The sequence below is a fragment of the Manduca sexta genome, chromosome 27 (assembly GCF_014839805.1).
Source record: "Manduca sexta isolate Smith_Timp_Sample1 chromosome 27, JHU_Msex_v1.0, whole genome shotgun sequence".
In the NCBI taxonomy this organism is placed as follows: domain Eukaryota; kingdom Metazoa; phylum Arthropoda; class Insecta; order Lepidoptera; family Sphingidae; genus Manduca; species Manduca sexta.
This window is the reverse complement of record NC_051141.1, coordinates 17,990,142-18,012,680: the sequence shown is the minus strand read 5'-3', so window position 1 is coordinate 18,012,680 and position 22,539 is coordinate 17,990,142. Positions and strand designations below refer to the sequence as shown.

Genomic DNA, 22,539 nt, shown 5'->3' with positions numbered 1-22,539 from the left:
GCACAAAGCGAATGAAGAAATGATGTATCATTTCTAGAATTCGTTCCGAATTATATTACTATTAAATTATGCGGTTTTAGTCATCTAAAAAAAGTACGATAATCTAAGGAAGAATCTAAGAAAGAATGGATGGGTATCTCAAGCTTAATCATTTGAGGACTTGGTACATCTAATAATCGTGTAAGTCATAGTGGTTTCCACTATCTATCTACTATACTAACTATATAATATATACTATACTAACTATCGTTGAAATATGTGTATCGGATGAAAGGTACTATTTGAACCCGTGACAACGTATACATATACAAATTTTCAGGATCATCAGTTAGAATACCAAAGGCATGAAGAATGTTAGCTCCCTGTCTTTCTCTTCTTTGCATTGAAGAGAAGAGGAGGCGTGGGCATTTCTATTTTACGCAACAGCGTGGCGTGACAACAAATACTTTAAGAACCTCTGTTCTACAGCGAACATTTTTCTGAGTGCTGACCTATCGTATGATATGACTGGCTCTCATGTGCGTCCTTTTTATGCAATAGACAGAACCAAAAAATATACCGCCTATTACATTGTTAGGCATGTTTGTGCAGATTTTTGATAGATATACTACCCCCAGTTAAAGAAGTAAGAGGAGTAGAAATTAGCTTGACTTTAGAGAACTAGAATAAAGTATTGTTTTCCGATGAAGCTAAGGTATTTTTGTATGTTGAGGGCCGACGCCGGAGAATGCTGCGAAAATCAGAAGAATCCTATGCAAGTGTTTTTCGAAGAAATCACTCTTTACAAAGGAGGCTCAATTACGTTTTAGGCAGCAATTAATTCAACGGATCATAAGGAGTTAATTTTCAAAAAAAGCTGAATACTAAATGCACTGCAGTACATCATGGAAGTCCTTATTCTATATCAATGACCTGCATTAACAGCTCTTGGAGCAAAGACAGTTTTCTGGAAGACCATGCTCGAGCTTGCCGCACTGGCGACGTAGAATTGTATATGCTAGAATTTGGGATCTGTCGTTTGGATTAGCGAGCTCGAAGTTCTGACTTCAAACCGATTGAGCATGTCTCACATGTTCTAAAGTGTAATCTGTTCCACGAAAACATCAAGGAGCTTAAAAGATTAATCGCAGTAGAGTTGGGAACGTACTCCACAAGACGTTGGTAAAAATATCGTGGAAAGTATTCCCAGAAGGATGCAAGTTGTGATTTTAACGAAAGGTCACTCTATTTATTAGGAGTATAGATTTATAACGTTTTTATTAAAAAATAATCTAAATAAAATAATTTTGTCTTTGTTTTGTTGAGCTAACTACTTATTATTCAGTTTACTTTTATTCTGTTGAATTCATCGAAAATGTATGAAAAAAATGCCAGATTTAACTTCACGCATAATATATCAATTTACAAGATTATAAGTAAACATACAAACTACATCAAACATTTATATTCAATTTAATCAATTGCAATCGGCATTGAAATAAACTTCTTTTGGTGTCCGTTCTTTTGCAAAGCATTTTATATGTGTTTACTTACATAGCTAGCAAGGGTCCATAGCTACATAATACTAGTACAAATAAATTATTATATCGCTGGGCATACACAAAGACGCAAAAAGTCGCAGTTAGCAGCAATACGGTAGTTAAGCGACGTTGGGTCTTATATTCGTAATAATAACAGTGAAATCATTTTGCCAAACCACGATTTCAGGTATTCAATTCAATTATTTTTAAAAAAATATCTAGTAAATTAGGTAATTACACTGCAGTTAAAATAACATGAACCGAATAGAAAAGATATACTTGTAATTATTAAAATTTCAATATGGTTTATTCTGCACTATGAAATATATTTATTTTAAAAAACAATTGACTTCCAACTTATAGTATTACACTTCAAAGATGTGCATGCCTATATTTTTATCTTATTAACATGATCCAAAATCAATTATCAGCAGGCACCTTCATAAATATGTACAATAGTACATCGAATATAAATAAAAACCAGTTCACGAGTTTCTTATTGTTGTGTTTGGCTGTATTATTCAGGGTTATTTTGAAATCGCTTTATAAATTAAACGGCATACTGATCTTTTGCAAATTAACACTTTACAATAAGTAATTTGAATCATAGATGTAAATTTAAAACCAAATAAACATTAATAAAAAGCAACTTATTTTACGCGCCTTAGTCGCCACTACTACTGCTCTAAGAGAACTCATCGTAGCAACAACGTCACATTTATAGTCAGAAATACATTAACGTACACCTCATATTTAAAATTATTAAAAAATCAGAAAGTCATAACACTGGGAGTTTTGGTGCTTCATTATTCATGGATGATTTTGACACAATATTAGCGGAAGTGACGAGTATGTGGTTAAATTTATTAACGCAATATCAAAATGTATTTGATAGATTTGTAATTCATGATTTAACAAAATGCATTCCAAAAAGCACACGCATATTTTATTTATTAAGTTTTAATAGATCATAATTAAGCCAGACACTTATTTAACCCAGCATTGTGCTGCTACTGTCATTGAGACCAATGTAAGATTTTAATTACTGGTTATATATGTTAGTGACGGAAGATATTCTATAGAACTTTGAATGTAGCACACATTTGCAAATTATTTCTGCACAACACTTATGTCTACACGGTGATAAGTGCTGTCTTCAGTAAAAAAATCATTAGGGCTGAGTTCTAGCCACGATCGGTTAGCTCAACTCGTCATGAAATGAAATAAAACTACTTTACGCATTTCTTCGGGATAAATTTAAGTTTTAATTTAGATTAATAATTAAACAAATTTATCGCGAAAAAACCTGTAAGGAAGTTTTATTTTGAATACAATCATTCCTCATTCAGTGTTAAAAAAAAACTAAATACATATTCAAAACTGGCTTTTAGATAAACTTCACAAAAAATATATTATTTAGTCTGATCAAGTCTTTCTGTAAAATGCATAGCCTTTCGCATGGGCATGGTGACGTCACTGTAGCAATCGATAACAGCTGTCGCTCGTGCAGTTTCACTCGGTACGTACTTGTAGATCGAAGAACAGAAACCCGCACATCTGTAATGAATGATTCCAATATTATTAAAATGAAATGCAATGACTTGCGTCAAGGGCGAAACATAGCAAGAACAACACACAGGTCTATGCATTTTTAACCGACTTAAAAAAGGAGGAGGTTCTTAATTCTACTGTATTTATGGCAAAGAAGTTACGAATTCAAGGACTTTATAGGCTAGACTTATCTAACTAAAACTAAAAATTATTAATATTAAATTGCAAAATAATTTATTTGTTGGTGCCAACTAAGATAAAATATCATCTGTTTGCTTATCGCTTTAAAATATTATTTCACTATTCATGCTAATTTAATCGGGACTATTAAAAACTCCCGTTAGCTGGCCTCTCAAATCACCGATAAGTGAAATGAATGACTAAAAAATGACCCTTCAATAACACTAGGAACATTATAGGGACATTATAAGTAGTTCGGTGGAATAGTTATAGGTAATAGTGTTTTTGCGACCTATAATTTGATATAAAATATCACAATCGCTTCTTTGAGTTACCCCGTTTTATGTCTTTCAAATAAGTCCCGTTACAGGAGTTAATATTTATTTTTTTGGTACTCATTACCCTTCTATGTTTTTAATAGTACGTTTGGTCATGTTATAACACAAGAAAAAAAACATAGGTAACATGTTATCAAGGAATCACCTAAAGCTAAACCATATAAAAAATATGTATTTTACTCAATAAATAAAATCCTATTTTAAATATTTTAACAGCTCTTAATAGACATGGATTAATAGTGTTTGGTAGTAGTGTGCGACTGTGGTAATGCTCTACGAAGCCGAAATTAGCCGATTATCTCTCTCCAAAGGTCGATTTGCAATATTTATCGCTGGACTTGATAAAGTAAAAACAGATGATAAAACAGAAGATCCCATCCAATTTTAGAGAGTTTTATGAGAATCTACCTCACAACTAATAATTATTATTGAATAGGTACTACTTACTTATTCATTGAATCAATTCTACCGTTCTTAGAGATATATATGGGTTTAATTCAAATAATTTTTCACCTTATTTTAGGTATCTAGTTTGTCCACGAAGGTAATAAAAAAGGTAATAGGAACTGCCAAGAGTGAAAATAATTATTGCCTTAAAAAAGGATCGTCTCAACGTAGAATTTACAGTCAAATAAACAAAAACACGTATGCCTAGTACTTGTTATATAGATTCTACAATGAGCGATATTGAAAATGCAGGTGAAAACGTTTATAGCAACAACGCTCAACGTCATTCAAATTATCTTTCTCGACCTCTTTGAGTTCATATTCACCAAGGTCTTCGGAACCTCATATATTTTCATCAGCTATGGACGATACTGGTCTATAAAATGAAGAGTCAGACTGTGAAAACCCAACTTGTCTCATAAATTCACCAAAACATGGAACGTTTGAAGCGAATATAATAGAACGCAGAATACGCAAAAATAAGTATGGCCAATTACAATATCATTCCTATTTACACTGATCAGTGTAGCATTGATTTCAGTGATAAAGATCCTAGCTTACATAAGGTGCTAGCTTAGCATACCTAGACTAAGACACCAATTTTCCTATTCGAACAACCATAGTAACATATTGACGAATTACCTTTGTACTTTAGCTTAAGACTATTGTAAATCGAAACATTGTAAATAATAATAATAAATTGAACAACACTCTCTCGGCAACAAACCCACATACACACACATTTACACACATGGAACAACTAAACCGAACACTCTCCAGGGGGCCTGCGGGGTGACGGGCCCAGACATGAAAATGCTGAGGCTCGTTACTTCCTGCAGACTCCCCGACACTACACACTTTACCACAACCCATGAAACACACGCCACACTTCACAGTTACACCAACCATAACGATCAGATAAACACAAGGTTATCCTTCCCCCCTCCTTCCCCTTTTCCCAATCCCACCTTCCTTCACCTCCCTTTCCCCTATTACATGGGGGGAGCGGGCTACGTATCAAATCGCGGAAACCCACTCCCCCCTGAAACCCACAGTGTACCACAAATTTAAGCCATCACTAGGCAATGCGTCACCTAGCTGATGGCACAAAATAAAATCGGGGGGAGCGGGCTACGTATCAAATCGCGGAAACCCACTCCCCCCCGACACCCACAGTGTACCACAAATTTACGTTGTGAAACATTAAGTATAGAAAAAAAAAAAAAAAAAAAAAAGCTTAGCATACCAAAATTAAAAACTTGCTATTTGAATACTCTATTGCAACTTCGACTGTAGTACTGATCAAAATCGTCGTAAAGGTCACAAACGAACACAAAATGTTTATAAATGGAAGGAAAATAAATGATAACGGCTTAGAAATTAAGGCAAATCGTACGTTTCATGTCGAAACCTTATAGAAAAGTGTAGAATAAAATGTAAAGAATTGACAATTTTGACGAAGTCTTTACGGATGAAGGCACCAGAAATAAGGAAGACGGTGGTAGGCTGCTATTTTATCCACACACATTTATTACAATTTTAGGTGGTCCCTGTACTAGTTACCTATTACTTTGGCAATAAAAAGTGTGTATTGTGTGTGCGTATTATGTGAAGTCTGATTAAACCGCATAAATGTTTAAGAAATTGTTAGTGGTATTTTGAGAAAAAAAAAATTGGATATGATATAGGTATCATAAATCGTAATAAGCTGATGTCTGTGACTATCCCTGAGTGTATGTAACTATATCTACCCCATGGCATGACAATTGGCAAGCCTTTAATAATAATACAAATTTGTTATTACTTATTATTAAAAATGTTAGGATAAACAAGAACAAGATCATACTAATATAATCCAAGCATCGTCTACAGAAGTCATTGTTAATAAAGAAAACATTGAAGAAACATGTTGTGAGAAATCTTTAAAGACTTTTGCTAAAGTAAAAATCGACATAGAATTAGAGAAGGTATATTATTAAACAATTTAGAACCATTAATATTTGCGTCTTAATTCTAAGCCTTTAATTTTATAATAATGATTGTAATTATATTTGAGATGGAAGACATTAAGGCAACGTATCCCACAAAACGACATGTCTAACAATATTATACAAAAAATGTTATCTTACACTCTTAACACTTAGAATCTCTCAGCGGTGAAATGCACCTAACAATAAAATATGTAATATCTGATAAATGGATTTTTTTAGGAAATATTTGAAAGAAAATAATTCTGAAGACACCACCATTCATCAACATTCCACTTAGTGATGGGATTGTAAATAAGAAATCTGAACGTACTTAGTCAAATAAAGAAATACTATATTGTTTTTTATCTGAAGAAGAAAATTTCGTATGGGACTCCGCTTCTTGGAAAGGCACTGAGGATGATGGAACTTCAAGCGAACCTAATAAAAGAACAAAGAAATTTAAAAACCTCAAGATTAGGTCAGAAATAGGACAAATTGGTAATGTTGGACTTGAAGAAATAATATTAACAAAACGAAAGGCACTGAAGAATGCACGAAGTATAGGCAAAGAATATACAAGAAAAGATAGGATTCTCGTGCAGCCCAGATCGATGAAGGCGGCCGATCGATGAATCCATGTGTCGGCATGTAGCGGAGCAACTTTGATTTAGCAAGTATAAAATTACATAAAAAAACCTTAGTCTAAATCACGTCGGGGTCACCAATGTAGGGAAGTGTGAGATCGTAAATTCTTTTTCCTACCACCTCAGGATGAGCCATACGACATGACGGACTATGCAGGTCGTTTGCGTTCGACGGTAAGTAGGGGGAACAACTCCTCCAGCGTCACGTCACAACAACCAACAATCTCCATTTCTGTTGAAGGACCTAGCTACATCTTCCCACGTCTTCCTTCACGATGATACTGTAGCCGGTTCCCTAAAACCTGCTTACACAGGACCCTATGAAGTCCTACAGCGAAGTGATAAGTTGTTTAAGATCGTATTAAACGGCAAGACTGTCACAGTGTCTATAGATAGGCTAAAACCTGCTTATCCGTTGCGCGATACACAAACACAAACACATACCGATAACACACAACCTAACACTAACACCTCACAAACAAAGGTCACTGACAGTAACACATCACACACAAACAGTGACACTCCCACATGCACCCCACATCAACGGAACTCCGGTACCGAAGACAACATCAAAACTATGAGGTCGGGACGAAGAGTAAGATTATGGGCAACGCAAATTATGGGCTTCTGAAAGATTAAGAGGAGAAAAATTATACCCAAAAATAAAACTCCGCAGGAAGTAAAAGTTAACCGCAATTCCGTCCCATTGGCGTCGAAAAAAAGTACGAGTTTATATCTTCCTACTAAATTAAAGAACATTACAAATCTTTATAAGCTTTATAAAGAATCAAAGGTCATCAATCGATGTCATTGGTGGAAGTTTTTCGTGAAGTTTTCAATGTGGATTTCAATATCGATTTTCTCATCCCGGAAAAGGACAAATGCGTTAAATCTTAAAATAAATCTATGTAGTATCAAGGGATAAATGCGAATGAGAGTCCAGTAATGATAAATCATACAAATAAAAGAAGCTCCAAGGATTTTTGTAATTTTAGTTTAATTATAAAATTTAAAACATGGAAGTATAGTAATGATATCAGACGATCTAAGACACGACGCTGCTACATTCAATACCTTTAAAATGAACATCAACAGCAAAAAAAACATAATTATATTATAAAAAAATATTTTTATATTACTGACGCTACATCACATTTCAAAAACAGATTAAATTTTATTAACTTGTCTATTACAAATATACAAATAGAATTTTTGTGAAGATGCAGAGTTCTATTTTCATACTATTATACATGGCAAAGGGCCAAGTGGTAACCTGAAATGCCAAATGACACGAGCTAGTTTAAATTACGCGTCAATCAAAACCATCACGACACCCGTGCGCTTTACTCTACACAGGCTAGAACGTCAATGCCTAAAACACATATTTATTATGCTGGAAAAGAGGACATCGAAGACCATATACGATTTCGCGAAATGAGATTTGAGTCGTCGTTGACAACCACATGCACAAAGAAATATTCTTCATTCCAACTACGGAAGGCATAATGATAAAACGTACAAGTCGCAGTGAGCATTACAAAATTGTAAAGATAAGTAAAAAAGAATCTAAATTCTAGTCTTTTTAGATCTTTACTTACCTACCTTAATCATAAATAGGTACGAATAAATTAATTAACAAAATTAGGTAAGCACAATATTGCACTGAAAGTTCCTATTGGTTCCCACATTAGGGCGGCCGCCACACTTCGGCTCTGTAGGGGAGCGCAGAGTAATGAGAGCCATCGGATAATGGGAGCGATGGTGATGGAATAGAAAGTTGGCACATTCGCGTGATCGTAAACATTCGGCTGTTTCCGACTACCATTGAATAACTTCGCCTGAAGTGTATGAGTCAACTCATGAGGGACGGTTGTATATTTTTCACCTCAAACTTATAAAAAACTTCCATTAACAGCGCCAAGGTAAACATAAAACTGTGTTCATATTTTATTTTGTAATAAATCCAATGGTTTTAAATTATGATTAAAAGTGTAACTGCATATTGATGTTATTACTTTTCATGTATGATGAACCTAAATGATGGTCAGCGAGAAATGGCGGCTTACCATGGCTCTCACTACCTGACATAGATCCTATTAACTTTCATATTATATTTTAATGTAATTTTAGATACAAATATCTTCTTTTTTTTAGATGCTACGGAAAAGAAATCTGACAACCACAAATACTTCTTGGAAGGTTGATTCAGTAGAAAATTCACTGTAAAGAAAAGGTACAATTTAGCGGTTTCTAACAATAGCTACATAAAGTGTCCAAAGCTGGGAAGACGTACTGTAAAGTCAATAACTGTTTAATCGTTAAATTAATACAATTAATTTAACGATTAAACAGTTATTGACTTTAAAATTAAAATATTTTTCGGATTTTATCGCGATTTTAATATTTAGCTTTCCGATGTTCTTAGATCATGTTTTAAGGATAATAGTTTAATTTTAATGTCTAACGTTCGTGGAAACATAAGAAATCATTATTAGTTATTGACTTTGCTAATGTTGTCTCCATTTTGAGTTCACTACCACAACAACTTATCTATAAAAAAGGCAGAACGTTGAAGAACAAAACAGCATTCTGAAACCTTAACAAACAAACCAATGAAAACAGTATTTGAAGAAAAGAACTGAAAAAGAGAATAAGACAAAGACGATTAAGTAAAATAACGGAAACTGTAATAAAGAAAACTGTGCCAAAGAAAAATCAAAATATAACAAATTGAAACTTACTAAAGATATAGGGGTTAAAGGCAAGAAGATTACAACCAGAAACGAAGGGCTGAAGAGGCAGAAAGAAAATTATATAAAAGTGGTGATGATTATTCATTTACTGATCAAGTACACGAAAATGAAATTTGCGACTATCAGATCAGATGAGGCAGCATCATTTGCGGTTTATTTAAATACGGAAAAAAGCAAGACATGTGGTTCCGATGCAGAAGTTGTGGATACCAGGGCTCATGAAAATATTCTGGCAGTGATAGCCTAGATTCGTATATTTGTGCTTTTTCTTTGGAGCCGTAAAAATTTACTGACTTAAAAAGAACATTTACAAGTATTGTTTTTTAATATTTGTTTGGGACAACACGGCAAGCATTAGCTTTCGAACAAAAAAATAATTATCAAATCGAGTCACACAGTCAAAGTTTCTGAGGTAACAAACAAAAAATACAGTCGCATCGATGCCACTACGTTATTCGGTTTAAAGGAGTTCCCCTCTGCATCTTCGAAGTTCAATGTCATATTATGCCATTGAAACGAATAGGACCATTCCGAAGCTAAACGAAATCCAACGAAAAAATAATTATTTACATCGGACTAAGAAGTAAAAAAAACTATTGCTTAACATACTAAAAATATAACTATAATATAAAATAATATATTAAGTGAAAAAAATATGAAGCATCAATTTCACCGCGGTCACATACGCGGCGATATCCCAGCTGGTCAAGGGCTATACCGTAGAGAGAGCCGCAACGACGTGACACTGAATAAGTGACCTATACATAACGTTTCAAAAAAAAAAGGACAAAGAAAAAAACTATCGCTCAACATTATAAAAACACGACGAATACAATTTACCCCAATTCAAAGTTTGGGACCTAACGAAACGAAAATTATATTCTATATTAAATTAATCCAAAATTATCAAGCACAAATTTCACCGGTTGGCCGCGTGGTGATATCCTAAGTGGCTCAAGGCTATACCGTAGGGAGAGCCGCAACAACTTGGCACTGAATAAAAGTACTTTGTGTGTAGGGATTCAAAAAGCTGTAACTTTTTAGTTTCTTAAAACAAACGAAAGAAATTATGTATACTTCATCTTCAATATACAGGCTTTATAGTTGTGATGATTTATTGATGTAATTAAGTTTACATAAAATTAAATTTTGGAACAAAAAAGTAAGTAAATAAAAGATAAAAAGCCGAACATTTATATTATGAATGAAAGAAAATAAATGTGTGTTCCTTGCATATTTAATCGAATTATGACTACCTTCCATAAATTAAAATTATTTCAGTAAGTCTCCCCAAATTTCTTATTTATGGGTTTATTACTACGTGTATAAACTCTAATAAAACGCAGCGCGTTTACATAATTTGCCAAAGACCTTGAGGATTTCTTGTCATTATTAAACCGGCAGTTGTTGTTCTTCTTTGCATTTTTTATGCATTTTTAAAAAGATTAGCTTATAGTAAAACTTCTTTAAATGGCTTATTAATTATATTATCTCTTACGTTAGTAATATAAATAAGAATAATTTTTAATCAATGTTTGAGTGTTTGAAATAAATTAATTACCGCTAAACAGTTTTGGTTGAAATTTGGCTCACGGACAGACCATGTCCTTCATGAACATAATACAATGTAGGTACTTTTTATTTCAATAATTTACTCTCGTGGAAAATATGTAAACTTTGGCAAGGTTCGCTAGCCTTCAAAAGTTTATACGAAAATAAGAAGAATATATATGTATATGTTTTGTAATGTGTTTTTCTGCGAAGTAAACGTGCTTTTTATATTTTATGTATTTAGTTTAAAATATTAACTTTCTGTTAATATTTTATACACCTACGTTTGGTAAAGAAAATACAAAGAAATAACGCCGTGTACTTTTGATCCTTACAATATCCGGGTGACAAATATCAATATCAGTTGCGTTTGCGTATATTCTAAGAAATAATGCGTAGCTTTAATTTTTGAAGGCACAAAATAATTAAGGGATTCGTTAAAATATCCTTATTAAAAATATAAGTAAAATAGTACTTTTGTTCTGAGCATTTAAGAGACAATACGGGCAGTTTCGTCTTTAAAAATGTCAATCAACTTGTTCAAGATTTATTTTGGGAATTAAGGAACTACTAATAATATATGTTACCAATGTAAATAAAATGGTAAATGCTGATTTAAATTAAATAAAAAAGCATAAAAAAAAGATCCGATAGAAACAAGACAATTTCATATTGAAATACTGAGATTGCGACATAGCGTGTGATTTGCATGCGTGGTACCAAGCATTTTAACATATATCAATTTTATCACAATGTGGATGTAAGTTAAATTAGATACACATAGATATTTCCAAGAATGAGTCTCCGGACACAACGAGCGTTAAGCGTTTTATTGTAGGGTTTAAAGTTACAAATATTCTCGTATTTTATGAAATAATAAAGTCTGCGAAAGTCATAATTTGAAATTATCTTCATTATGAATATTATAATGGAGTCACGCAGTGACTCGACCAACAAAAATCTACAAGCTTTTCCTCTGAACAGTTCCTGGTATAGCACCACTCTATTTGTAGTATATTTCATTCGTTTACGGGAAATGATGTAGAAAAATCGAGTAACAATACTCAGATGATGAAAAAAAACACAGAGTATTCCGATGTATTATATCGATGATTTAATGAGTTTCTAATTATTGACATGCACGACATGTAGATTGAGAAATTTTATTGAATAATTAATATGTTTTATTTAACGGCTAATATTAGTTTGCTAGACTATGACAAGTGGCCAGCATAAGAAAGGTCATGGGGAAGGTGAGGTAGGTAGAAACATGAATTGAAGTGAAGAGGAATTTAAAAAAACTAATCAATAGTATGTCAACCATTGAGCAGCAACGATATACCCTCGTGCATAATCAGATTCCCTACGCACGCAAGAATGTTTTTCCGAGGCAATTTGCCCTAGCAAAGATTTTAAAAAAAATGAAATTTCTGGTGTCATCATTAGCCATATAAAGTCCACTGCTGAACATAGCCCTCCCCCAAAGATTTCCAAACGGACCTGTCGAAAACGGCCTGCATCCAGCGTATTCCTGCGACCTTTATTAATTTGTGTGTCAATTTCAAGTGTGTTAAAGGTAAAAAATGCTAAGCCATATAAATTGAGTATTATTAAACATTGAGTCTGCGAAGTGTGCTGAAACATTTGCAGATAAAGTAAGTATTTTCGCAAATGTATTGAAGAAGGCAGAACATTTCCGATGTAGACTTGTCTTTCGGTTTTGTAATGTTTTATTAGTATTAGCAAGTAGGTTTATCGGTAGTTTTATTTTTAATGTTCTTTATTTATAATGGGTTGTCATGTTTTTTATTAGTCACTAAATTAATAAACTAATATGAGATTCATTTGGTACTAAAGATATTTTATTGGCGATGAGGATGGAATAGCGTTATCATGACGGTCGGCATAATTAAAGAGTTCAATTTGGAGACAGGTAATTGGACCATGTACTGCGAGCGAGTAGACATGTATTTTGTTGCTAACGGCGTGGAAGAGAAATTAAAGTTGCCGACTCTAATCTCTATAGTCGGAGAAGAGGTGTATGAGTTAATGGTCACATTAGCTAGTCCTAAAAAAACCGACAGCTACAACCGCGGCCATCAGTATGGGCCGATCGTTACTGTTTTCGCCAGAAAAAACAGAGCGCTAATGAAAATGTAATGCAGTTCGTGGTGTTGTGAGAAGAGTACTTATTCGACAGCGTTTATTTGCGAAATCGGAGAGTGTCATTTTCTGAAGCTGTAACTCTTGTGACTTCTTTGGAAGCGGCGGAGCGCAATGCTGTGGCCGTTGTGATGCCGTTGACACCGGCAGCTACAGTTGATTTTCAAGCGTTGAATGCTACTTCGTTGCGTAGCAGGAAACCTTTTATGAGTGGAGGGAGTAGCAGGGATGCCGGTGAAAGTACTGACGTCAAAATAATGAATGATTCGTGTACTGCCTGTGGTGGGCGACATCAAATACAGGAGTGCAGATATTCAAATTTTGTATGCGCTCTGTGTAAGAATAGGGGTCATGTAAAGAAGATTTGCCCATTTAAGTATTCAGAGAAGCAAAACAACGGAGGACAGAGGCAGCTTAGATTAGATCGCAGGCATACCCACAGCACTAGTGAGCAAAAGGCTTAGAATCTGCAAACTCTGAGTGCGACGAGGAAGAACCAATGCTTCGATTAAATGTAGGTGATTATAGTCCAGTTAAATTAACGTTGTTGTGTTAGTTGAATACCAAGTTGACGATAGACATTGACACTGGTTCAGCCTGCTCGTGTATAAGTAAAAGGACGTACAACGAGTTGTTCAAGGATCTGAAGTTAGACGTTTGCGACTTAGTGTCCAAGTTTTATGACGGATCTAAAACAAATTAAACACCAAACACCACGAACAAATGTATTAAGGTTTGCGCCCTTGTCACGGGTCATACGATTGCTTAATACTATATCCCAGAGCTTGGATATTATATTTATATGTAACCTGTCAGAATTCACAGAAATGGCTCATAGATGTATTGAAACCAATTGGTCCTAATGATGGAATCCCTACGATGGCCGCAAGTCGCATGCAGCGTTGGGCGCTTATAGTCGCGGCATATGAATTTAACATAGAGTACATAGGTTCCAGTAATAATAGCGCGGATATTTTTTCGCGTTTACAGGTGGATGACTATGATAAGTACGAACCTCTGGAACAAACTTATTAACATTTTGCTACGAATGCAATACTTCTCGATAACAACACAATCAAGAAAGAGACAGCACGCGATCCGATATTAAGTCGTGTTTGTAATTATGTAGAAAACGGTTGGCCTGAAGAAGTTGGCATAGTGCAATTAAAACCTTTTATAACTAGAAAACCCAAGTTGTATATTGAGCTGGGTTGTTTAATGTGAGGTCATCGTCTGGTAGTACCCAGCTCATGTAGACCGCGAGTCTTGCAAGAGTCGCATGAACCTCACATGGGTATCGTTAGAATCAAGTCGTATGCTCGGAGTTATGTATGGTGGCTGGAGATCGACGAGGCGGTGGAGGCAGTATGCCGTGCGTGTGTTAAGTGCGCTTCGGTCGCGTTCACCCCACCGGCGGCACCTCCGGAACCGTGGGGTTAGCCTCAACGTCCGTATGAGAGGATACATTTACTTTTTAGGGCCTATCGGTGGATATACTTACCTAGTTTTTGTTGATGTGCGAGATCGAAATGGATTGAGGTTTTTAAAATGGCGCGTATAACAGCTGAAGCTACAATCCGTAAGCTACGTGAGTCATGGTCGCGGTGGGGGCTTCCCAAGCAAGTCGTCTCCAATAATGGTCCTCCTTTTTATAGTAATGATTTTAGAAGTTTCCTCTCTAATAATGGTATTGAACAAATGTTCACGGCTCCTTATCATCCAGCCTCCAATGGAGCCGCAGAGAGTGCAGTTAAAATTGTTAAAGGGGTTATCAAAAAGGCTTTACATGAGGGGATAAACGTCGAGTTGGCCATATACAGGTTTTTGTTGGTTATCATAACACTCCTCATTTTACTACTGGTGTGACTCCTGCACAGTCATTGCAGGGTAGAAAGTTAAGAACAAGACTTGATTCCTTAAAGCCCGTTGTAACGAAGCTTGCGAAATCATGGGGGCCTACAAATGAAAGGTTCCGGTTAGCGAGAGAGTTCAAGCCTGGGGATCTGGTTTGGTATAAAGACTTCGCGCGGGGTTTTAAATGGTGGCAGGCGCAGGTATTAGAATGTCTTGGTAGAAGAGATTACACTCGAGTGACTTGTGATGGGTCCCATTTACATCGGCCAGTTGAAAAGTTCATGCGTGTTCCCAAAAGGTATCGAGTATTCCTAGCCAAAGTGTTGGATCTGAAAGGTCAGCGCCCGTTGTAGAAGCAAATGAGACTATGCCTGCAGTGGGAACGTCGACAGTAGTGGGCAAAGCGTCTCAATCGCAGAAGTTCAAATGGTTGGACTCCAAGTTTTTTTTTTAGATTTGGATTTGATCGACCTACACTACCTAGATATATGTCTATTTATATGAGTTGAGGATAAAGGTCGAACATCGATGGTACTACGTTATTCGGTTTATAGGAGTTCCCTTCTGCATCTTCGAATTCCAACGTCATATCTTTTATGTTTATATATACGAGTATATCGCTTTTAACTTGATAAATTTTATTTTTTTGTCATACATTTGCTTTTTTATTATTCTCATTGTGTATGTTTTTATTTTTTATTATGCATCTGTCTCCATCTTCTCTACACTTCCAGTGTACAAGGTGTAAAATAAAATAAATATTATGCCATTGCAATGAATATCCGACCATTTCAAAGCTACACGAAATCCAACGCAAAAATAATTATTTAAAACGGACCAAGAAGTAATAAACTATTGCTCAACATAATAAAAATACGCAAATAGTTTATCGTAAATCCAAGTTTGGGACCTTACGAAATGAAAATTATATTCTAAACTATTTTAAAACAAAATCAAATAGCATCAATTTCGCCGCGTTCGTCCGCGCGGCGATATCCTAACTGGCTAAGGACTATACCGTAGAGAGAGCCGCAAGGACATGGCACTGAATAGAACTGATCTGACGTAGCGTTTGAATAATATGTAACTTTTTAGTTCCCTAAAATAAACAAATGAAATTATGTATAGTTCCTCTTCAATATTTGCTGCTATTATCTGCTTTATAGTGATGATTATTGGTTGATATATTTAAGTTTTATTACATAAAATTATATTTTATAACTAACAAGTAGAATTACATTGTATCCAGTCTTAGTAATATAAATGCAAATATTTAATACACGTGCTTTGCATATTTTATTTATTTAGTTTAAAGTATTGGATATGGACTCATTTACTTCCGCTGTAGTTTATCACCAAGACGATATTATTGTTATCTATCATTAAAATGTATTAGCTCAATTTTAGTGGATTAAAGCCAGTTTACTTGTGATATTTAAGTTATTTATTAATTTATTCCACTAATATCTTTCTACCATATCAGTTGCAAAGAAAGCTGAAACTGCCTTATCATGTTATCTTCGCCCAGAGTTTAAAGGACGAACCGAATGCAGCGGCTTCAGATTTGAAATGGAAAACCATATGAATTCACTAGGATTCCTTTTGGAGTAACAATACGTTGCTGCATTTCAGCGTGCAATGAACACTTACAGGATGTTCAAGAACACTTACAGGATGTTTTCACTTATCTTGACGACGTTACCGTTTGTAGGAAGACCAAACAAGGACACGATGACAATTTATCAAAATTTACGGAAGCAGTTAGTAAATATAACCGTACATTGTACGAACAAAAATGTGTATAAAATGAAATGACAACAAGCCTTCTCGGTCACACGGTACAAAACAACAAGATCAAACCAGATGAAAATTGACTAAAGCCATTAATAACCTGCCCACGCCTGAAAATGCTGCAGCATTAAAAAGAGCAAATGGATACAAAACTTTTCGGAAAGAATTAAACCACTCCTTTCTGTAAATTCTTTTCCTTTTCTAATATAGCTACTATTATATTTAGTGATCTAAAAAAAGATATAGCTAAAACTATCTTATTTGCCATTGACGAAAAGGTTACGTTTATTGTAGAAACAGATGCTTCCAGAAACGTGCTCGCGGCTACTCTAACTCAAAAAGGCCAACGTGCATTTTTTTCTCGAACTTTAACTGATTCCGAAAAACGGCAATCTTCGATTGAGAAGGAAGCTACTGCTAAAGTTGAAGCTCTACGCAAAGGGCGTTACAATCTTACTAGGAAACATTTTCTATTAAAAATAGATCATTAATCAGTTTCGTTCATGTTTTCCCAAATTAACTCAAGCAAATTAAAAAATGAGAAGACTGAACGTTGGAAGTTCGAATTATCTAGTTTTAAGTATGATGTAATTTATCGCCTGGGTAAAGATAATAAAGCTGCTGACGCTCTGTCTCGAGTATGCACGCACATTAACACAAGCAACCTAAAATAGCATGAAAATCTATGTCATTTCGGAAAAATACAAATGAATCACTGGGTACGTTCGAAGAATCTTCTATATTCAATCAGTGATATTTGTCAAATGACTGCTAATTGCCGTGTTGCTCTGAACTCAAACCGAGGTACAACTCGTCAAATGGTCAGCTTATCAAAGCGACAGCTTGATTTGAAAGACTTAACATTGATTTCAAGGACGGACTTTTAGGTCAAGGTTAGAGAAGAGAAGACGTACATCATGTTTTGTCGGAGTGGGTGCGGAGTAGAGTTAAAACTTTGGGTGTCAATGTGAGCATTATTAATAGCTTTTTCCGTTCCTCGTCGGAAGAGGCTGGAGTTTTTGTAAAAAAAAGTATTTTGAAATCGTGAAAAGTGACTGAACACCTGTGAAAACGGACGCACGGAGCGACATGGTGGATAAATTATGACCAATCTACTTCAATGCAGATTTAAAAAATATATATTTCTAATGCATATTTATTATATGAATATATAAGCTGTCTGAACTTCTTCTCAATCAAACTTTAATTGTTCCAAAATTTCATACATTGAATAAAAGTAGAAATTCGATTTACCTTCTGACTGTTCTATGAAACCACGTTGATGATCCGTGTGCAGCAAGAATCAGCACGAAACAGCTTCTGAAATTTACAGAAAGTTATTTGAATCTTGAGTTCATTTTGTATTTTCATAAGAACTACAGCATTTAGAATCGGGCTGAGAAAGAATAATTAAAATCTGCCAAAAACATGTTTAAAATTTGGTGAAAGGAATAGTAAATATCAAATAATTCGAAAGTGACGTCATAGGGCATGCCTCATTTCCTGTTGTATTTGTATTTCCATAAGAACTACAGCATTTAGAATCGGGCAGAGAAAGAATAATCAAAATCTGCCAAAAACATGTTTAAAATTTGGTGAAAAGAGTAGTAAATATACAATAATTTTATAATCACAGAGTGACGACTTAAGGCAATATGGCGCGGATATAAAAGAAAGGGAAAACCATTATCGCACATTTAAACTTGCCGGCTAGATATGATACCATTTTTATAAAACAGCTTCAATATTTCATCCAATCAGTGCGAAATGGGGACTTTTCTTTGAATACTTACTTACCTACTTTTGTAAACTTATGTAATTATATTCTATCTATATTTATAACTGACATGTTTTCGATATTTGCGAGAGAGTATGCTTGCAGCATGCGTATATAATGAACCCATTTTATTGTTTTGTGCTTTTGAGTTTATAGAAGATAAGTTACAGCACTGATCAGTATGGTTAATCGTAACTGGTAATTCACCGAGTTGATCTCACGATATATTCGTTTCTCTAAAATTTGTTAAAACCACCCCCTCGTTCATTTTGATATTTCATTTTTCCTTGGCTAAACAGATTTTGTTGGTTTCTTAACTTTTTACAAGTTTATTACTGTTTCTTTAAACAAATATGTATATTATAGTTTGTCATAGATTTGCTATGCCTCGACTTTAGAAATAAAAATCATTACGTGAAACGAAATACTCCGCAGAATACATACAAGAGGCTGTACAAAAAATGAGAAATAATGTACTCACTACACACGTCAAAAATATACGTAATCCCAACATCGACTGTACATGAAAGGGTTAGGTTAGGTTAAAAACTTGGGCAGACCGACAACGATTCCCTTAGAAAAGGAACAAGAACTTGCATAACATCTCCGCTGAATTGAAAAATGCAGTTGAGGTTTGTCCAGAAGGAAGGCTTTAGCAAACTGCTAAATATATCAAAAATAATAATATAAAAACACCTTTTAATCGGGTCAAACCAGGTCTTGACTAGTTCATTTCTTTCCGAGAGCGACATAACATCTCAATAAAACAACCTCAACCTGTAAAGTATCACCGTAAAGAAATTTTCGATCTATATTATGTATCCAAAGAGTATTTTATTCTATTAACATACTCTAATGGAGTTAAATAATAAACATTACTTATCCTCCAGGAATATGGAATTTAGGCGAAACCTCGATAGTGTTTGATCCAACAAAGACTAAAGTTGTTGATGGAGTTGTTTCACCATGCACTGGAACGACGACTGGGTCAGCAAAAGACAACATAAAGGTATTAAGTACATTTACTATTACCTAATTGTAATACTAAAAGACGTCTTCATGATATTAACAGAAGCAGGTGTTAAGATATATTTTATATCTGTCCGAAAAGAGACCACCGCTATATATATTTCTCCCGCCTAGCAAGTGTTCCCGTTTGAAGAACATTGTAGTTAGCATATGTATTAGGCATATGATACAAAGGGCCTGTGTCACAATTTTAGATGCTAATTGTTTCATAAATATATAATACGGTTAAATAAATTATAATAAAATAAGAACTATTTACATTAATTGTTTAAGAGGATAACTCAAATAAGATTAACTTGAAATTTGTGAAACAGACTCTTAACATCTTAGTTATAGGTCATATTATAGGTTAACATCAGGTGCAGTGAAGCCACTTTGCCGAGCTTCAATAAAAGTGAAGAGCGCAGTGCCGTGCAACTTGCAAAAATCCAGGGCAGGGCTGCCACTGTTTATGAATGCGTGCTAACTTTTTTTTTAGTTGAAAATTGGTGAATTGTCGTACCTTCTGACTGTTGTTTAGACATGTGGACGATCTGTATGCAGCAAGAATCAGCACAAAACAGCTTCTGAAATAATTTATAAAAGGGTATTTGACTCTTTTGTTCATTAAGTATTTTCTTCAGAATTACATCATATAAAATCCAACACAGAAATAACAAAAATTACACCGCTCCAAAAACAACTAAAAACCAAAAAAATATTTAACATTACTTATATATATTACTAATTTTGGAGCCGGTTTACTAAAATTAAACATTGTTTTCGTAAATTTGTTCATGTATTTATCTTGGTTTTTAGTGCTTTTTGTAGGCGGTAAATATTTTTAAAAAAAGTTTTTCGTATTTACTTTTTTGTGTTAGTAAAAATCAGTTGAGGACATCATAGTTGACCACATTATTTTAACAGTTTTGTAATGTATCTCCGAAGTTAAGGGTCCAACAACAATGCAATTTTTGTGGGACTACACGGAAGCATTAGCTTTCAAATAAAAAAGAATTATCAAAATCGGTCCACCCAGTCAAAAGTTCAGAGGTAACAAACAAAAAAAAATACAGTCGCATTGAGAACCTCCTCCCTTTTTTGAAGTGGGTGCTTGTAGAACATCGATGCCACTACGTTAATCAGTTTAAAGGAATTCTCTCTGCATCCTCGAAGATCAACGTCATGTTATGCCATTGAAATAAATAGGACCATTCCTAAGCTAAACGAAATCTAACGATAAATAATTATTATTTACAACGGACTAAGAAGTAAAAAACTCAATATACTAAAAATATGACTATAATATAAAATAATATTTTGTAAAAACAAAATTATGAAGCATCAATTTCACCGCGGTCACCTGCGCGGCGATATCCCAACTGTCCAAGGGCTATACCGTAGAGAGAGCCGCAACGACATGGCTCGTGATCTGTGTAATACAAGTGATCTGTGCGTAGCGTTTCAATATGTTATCGATTTTCTCATAATCTACTGAACAGATTTTTATGAAATTTGTTATATAGATAGTTTAAAACCCTGGAAAGGTTATAGACTACTTTCTATCCTACTGCAAATGCGAATAGCAAAGTTTTAAGATTAAACATGCGTAAGATCACCGTCGTTGTGTTTAAATATCAATAATGTCTAAAAGTTATCTAACTCTAACCAATGCTTAAACATGAATTTGTAATAGAAGAGTTTTTAGTCACGTGTTCATCGCGTGTTTATCTTTTTTGTAAACATCTATTTACGACATTGGCAGTGCAGTGACGTTCACTTTGAAAACAAAAGTTCTGGATGGAGTTGCTACTCTTTATGGATGTGTGCTTACTGGTTCCAACCTAAAATCTTTCTATTCAGTTAAATAATTATAGTAATGAATTATTTTACCTTCTGGTTTTTTCTTTAAACACTTTGACGATCTGTTTGCAGAACGAATCACCGCGAAACAGCTTCTGAAATTTATAATAGGGTACTTTACTCTTCTGTTCATTAAAAACTTTCCATCAAAACTACTTCGTATGAAATCCATCACGGAAAGAAAAATCAAAATCTGTCAAAATACATTTTTATCATTTGGTGTAAGGAGAACCAAATATTGAATAATTCGATTCACGCCGAGACGTCACCAGGCATTATGGCGCTGGTATAGGAGAATGCGAAAAGACACAATAACGCACCCAAACTTCTAGAAGTAATCAATAAAAATGTCCCATTTTATTTATTTATTCTGTTTATTACACTATATAAAAAAAGTATTAAGGAGCACTCAGTATCAATGGCATTTTCTAGCAGTCAACCTTTAGGTGGTGCAGAGATAATACGAGGTAGGTAGACATGTCACTGAGCGAGCCCGACCTACGGTAGCGCGGATCGGCTTCGCCGCACGCGCTTCGTTGTGTTCCTAAATGACATGAATAGAGAGCATATATAAATGCTAGATAATAAAAAAACATCAACTCACGACATATTCCCCTATTGGTTAGGCAGAAACGCAAGCGGTACACGTAAATTTTGCCTAACCTTATAGAAAATGTGATGTATTAGGAGGGAGCTGATCCATATCTCTACCCGTAAAATTTCGTTTACGGGAAAATGTCCACAGTAATTAGGTATAATGTACTTTCATTTTATTGAAAGGTTTTCCTTTAATCGAACCTATTACTCTGATTCTAAAACTTCTTTCATGCGTTCAAATATCAATATTTTTAGTTCCCAGACCGGCTTTTCGTGTCTGCATAAGGGACGATAACGCGTGTTGCAACGAAAGCACATTCCAGTGGGATAATAAAAGATGGAATGAGATACAGTCCATAGTGAATTTTTAAATAAACATGCAGCACATTTACCGGAAGCGTGAGCTAGATCCTCGATTGCCGGTGCATCGTTGATGCCGCAGCATCTCTCCAACGGGATGTATCAACCTGATGATGATCTGTCTATAAAGGTAGATTGGATTCCGGCAAATCGGCATTACTTAATACGACGA

General features: G+C 34.7%; 1 long non-coding RNA gene across 1 annotated transcript; it reads right to left on the bottom strand.

Moving 5' to 3' along the window:
• Window positions 1-26: 26 nt before the first annotated feature.
• Window positions 27-22,539, bottom strand: LOC115451165. Its single transcript, XR_005113161.1, has 5 exons — window positions 22,400-22,539; window positions 21,441-21,505; window positions 20,071-20,134; window positions 18,017-18,082; window positions 27-3,077 (listed from the first exon to the last, which is right to left on the bottom strand). It is a non-coding gene; the product is annotated as an uncharacterized LOC115451165 (long non-coding RNA).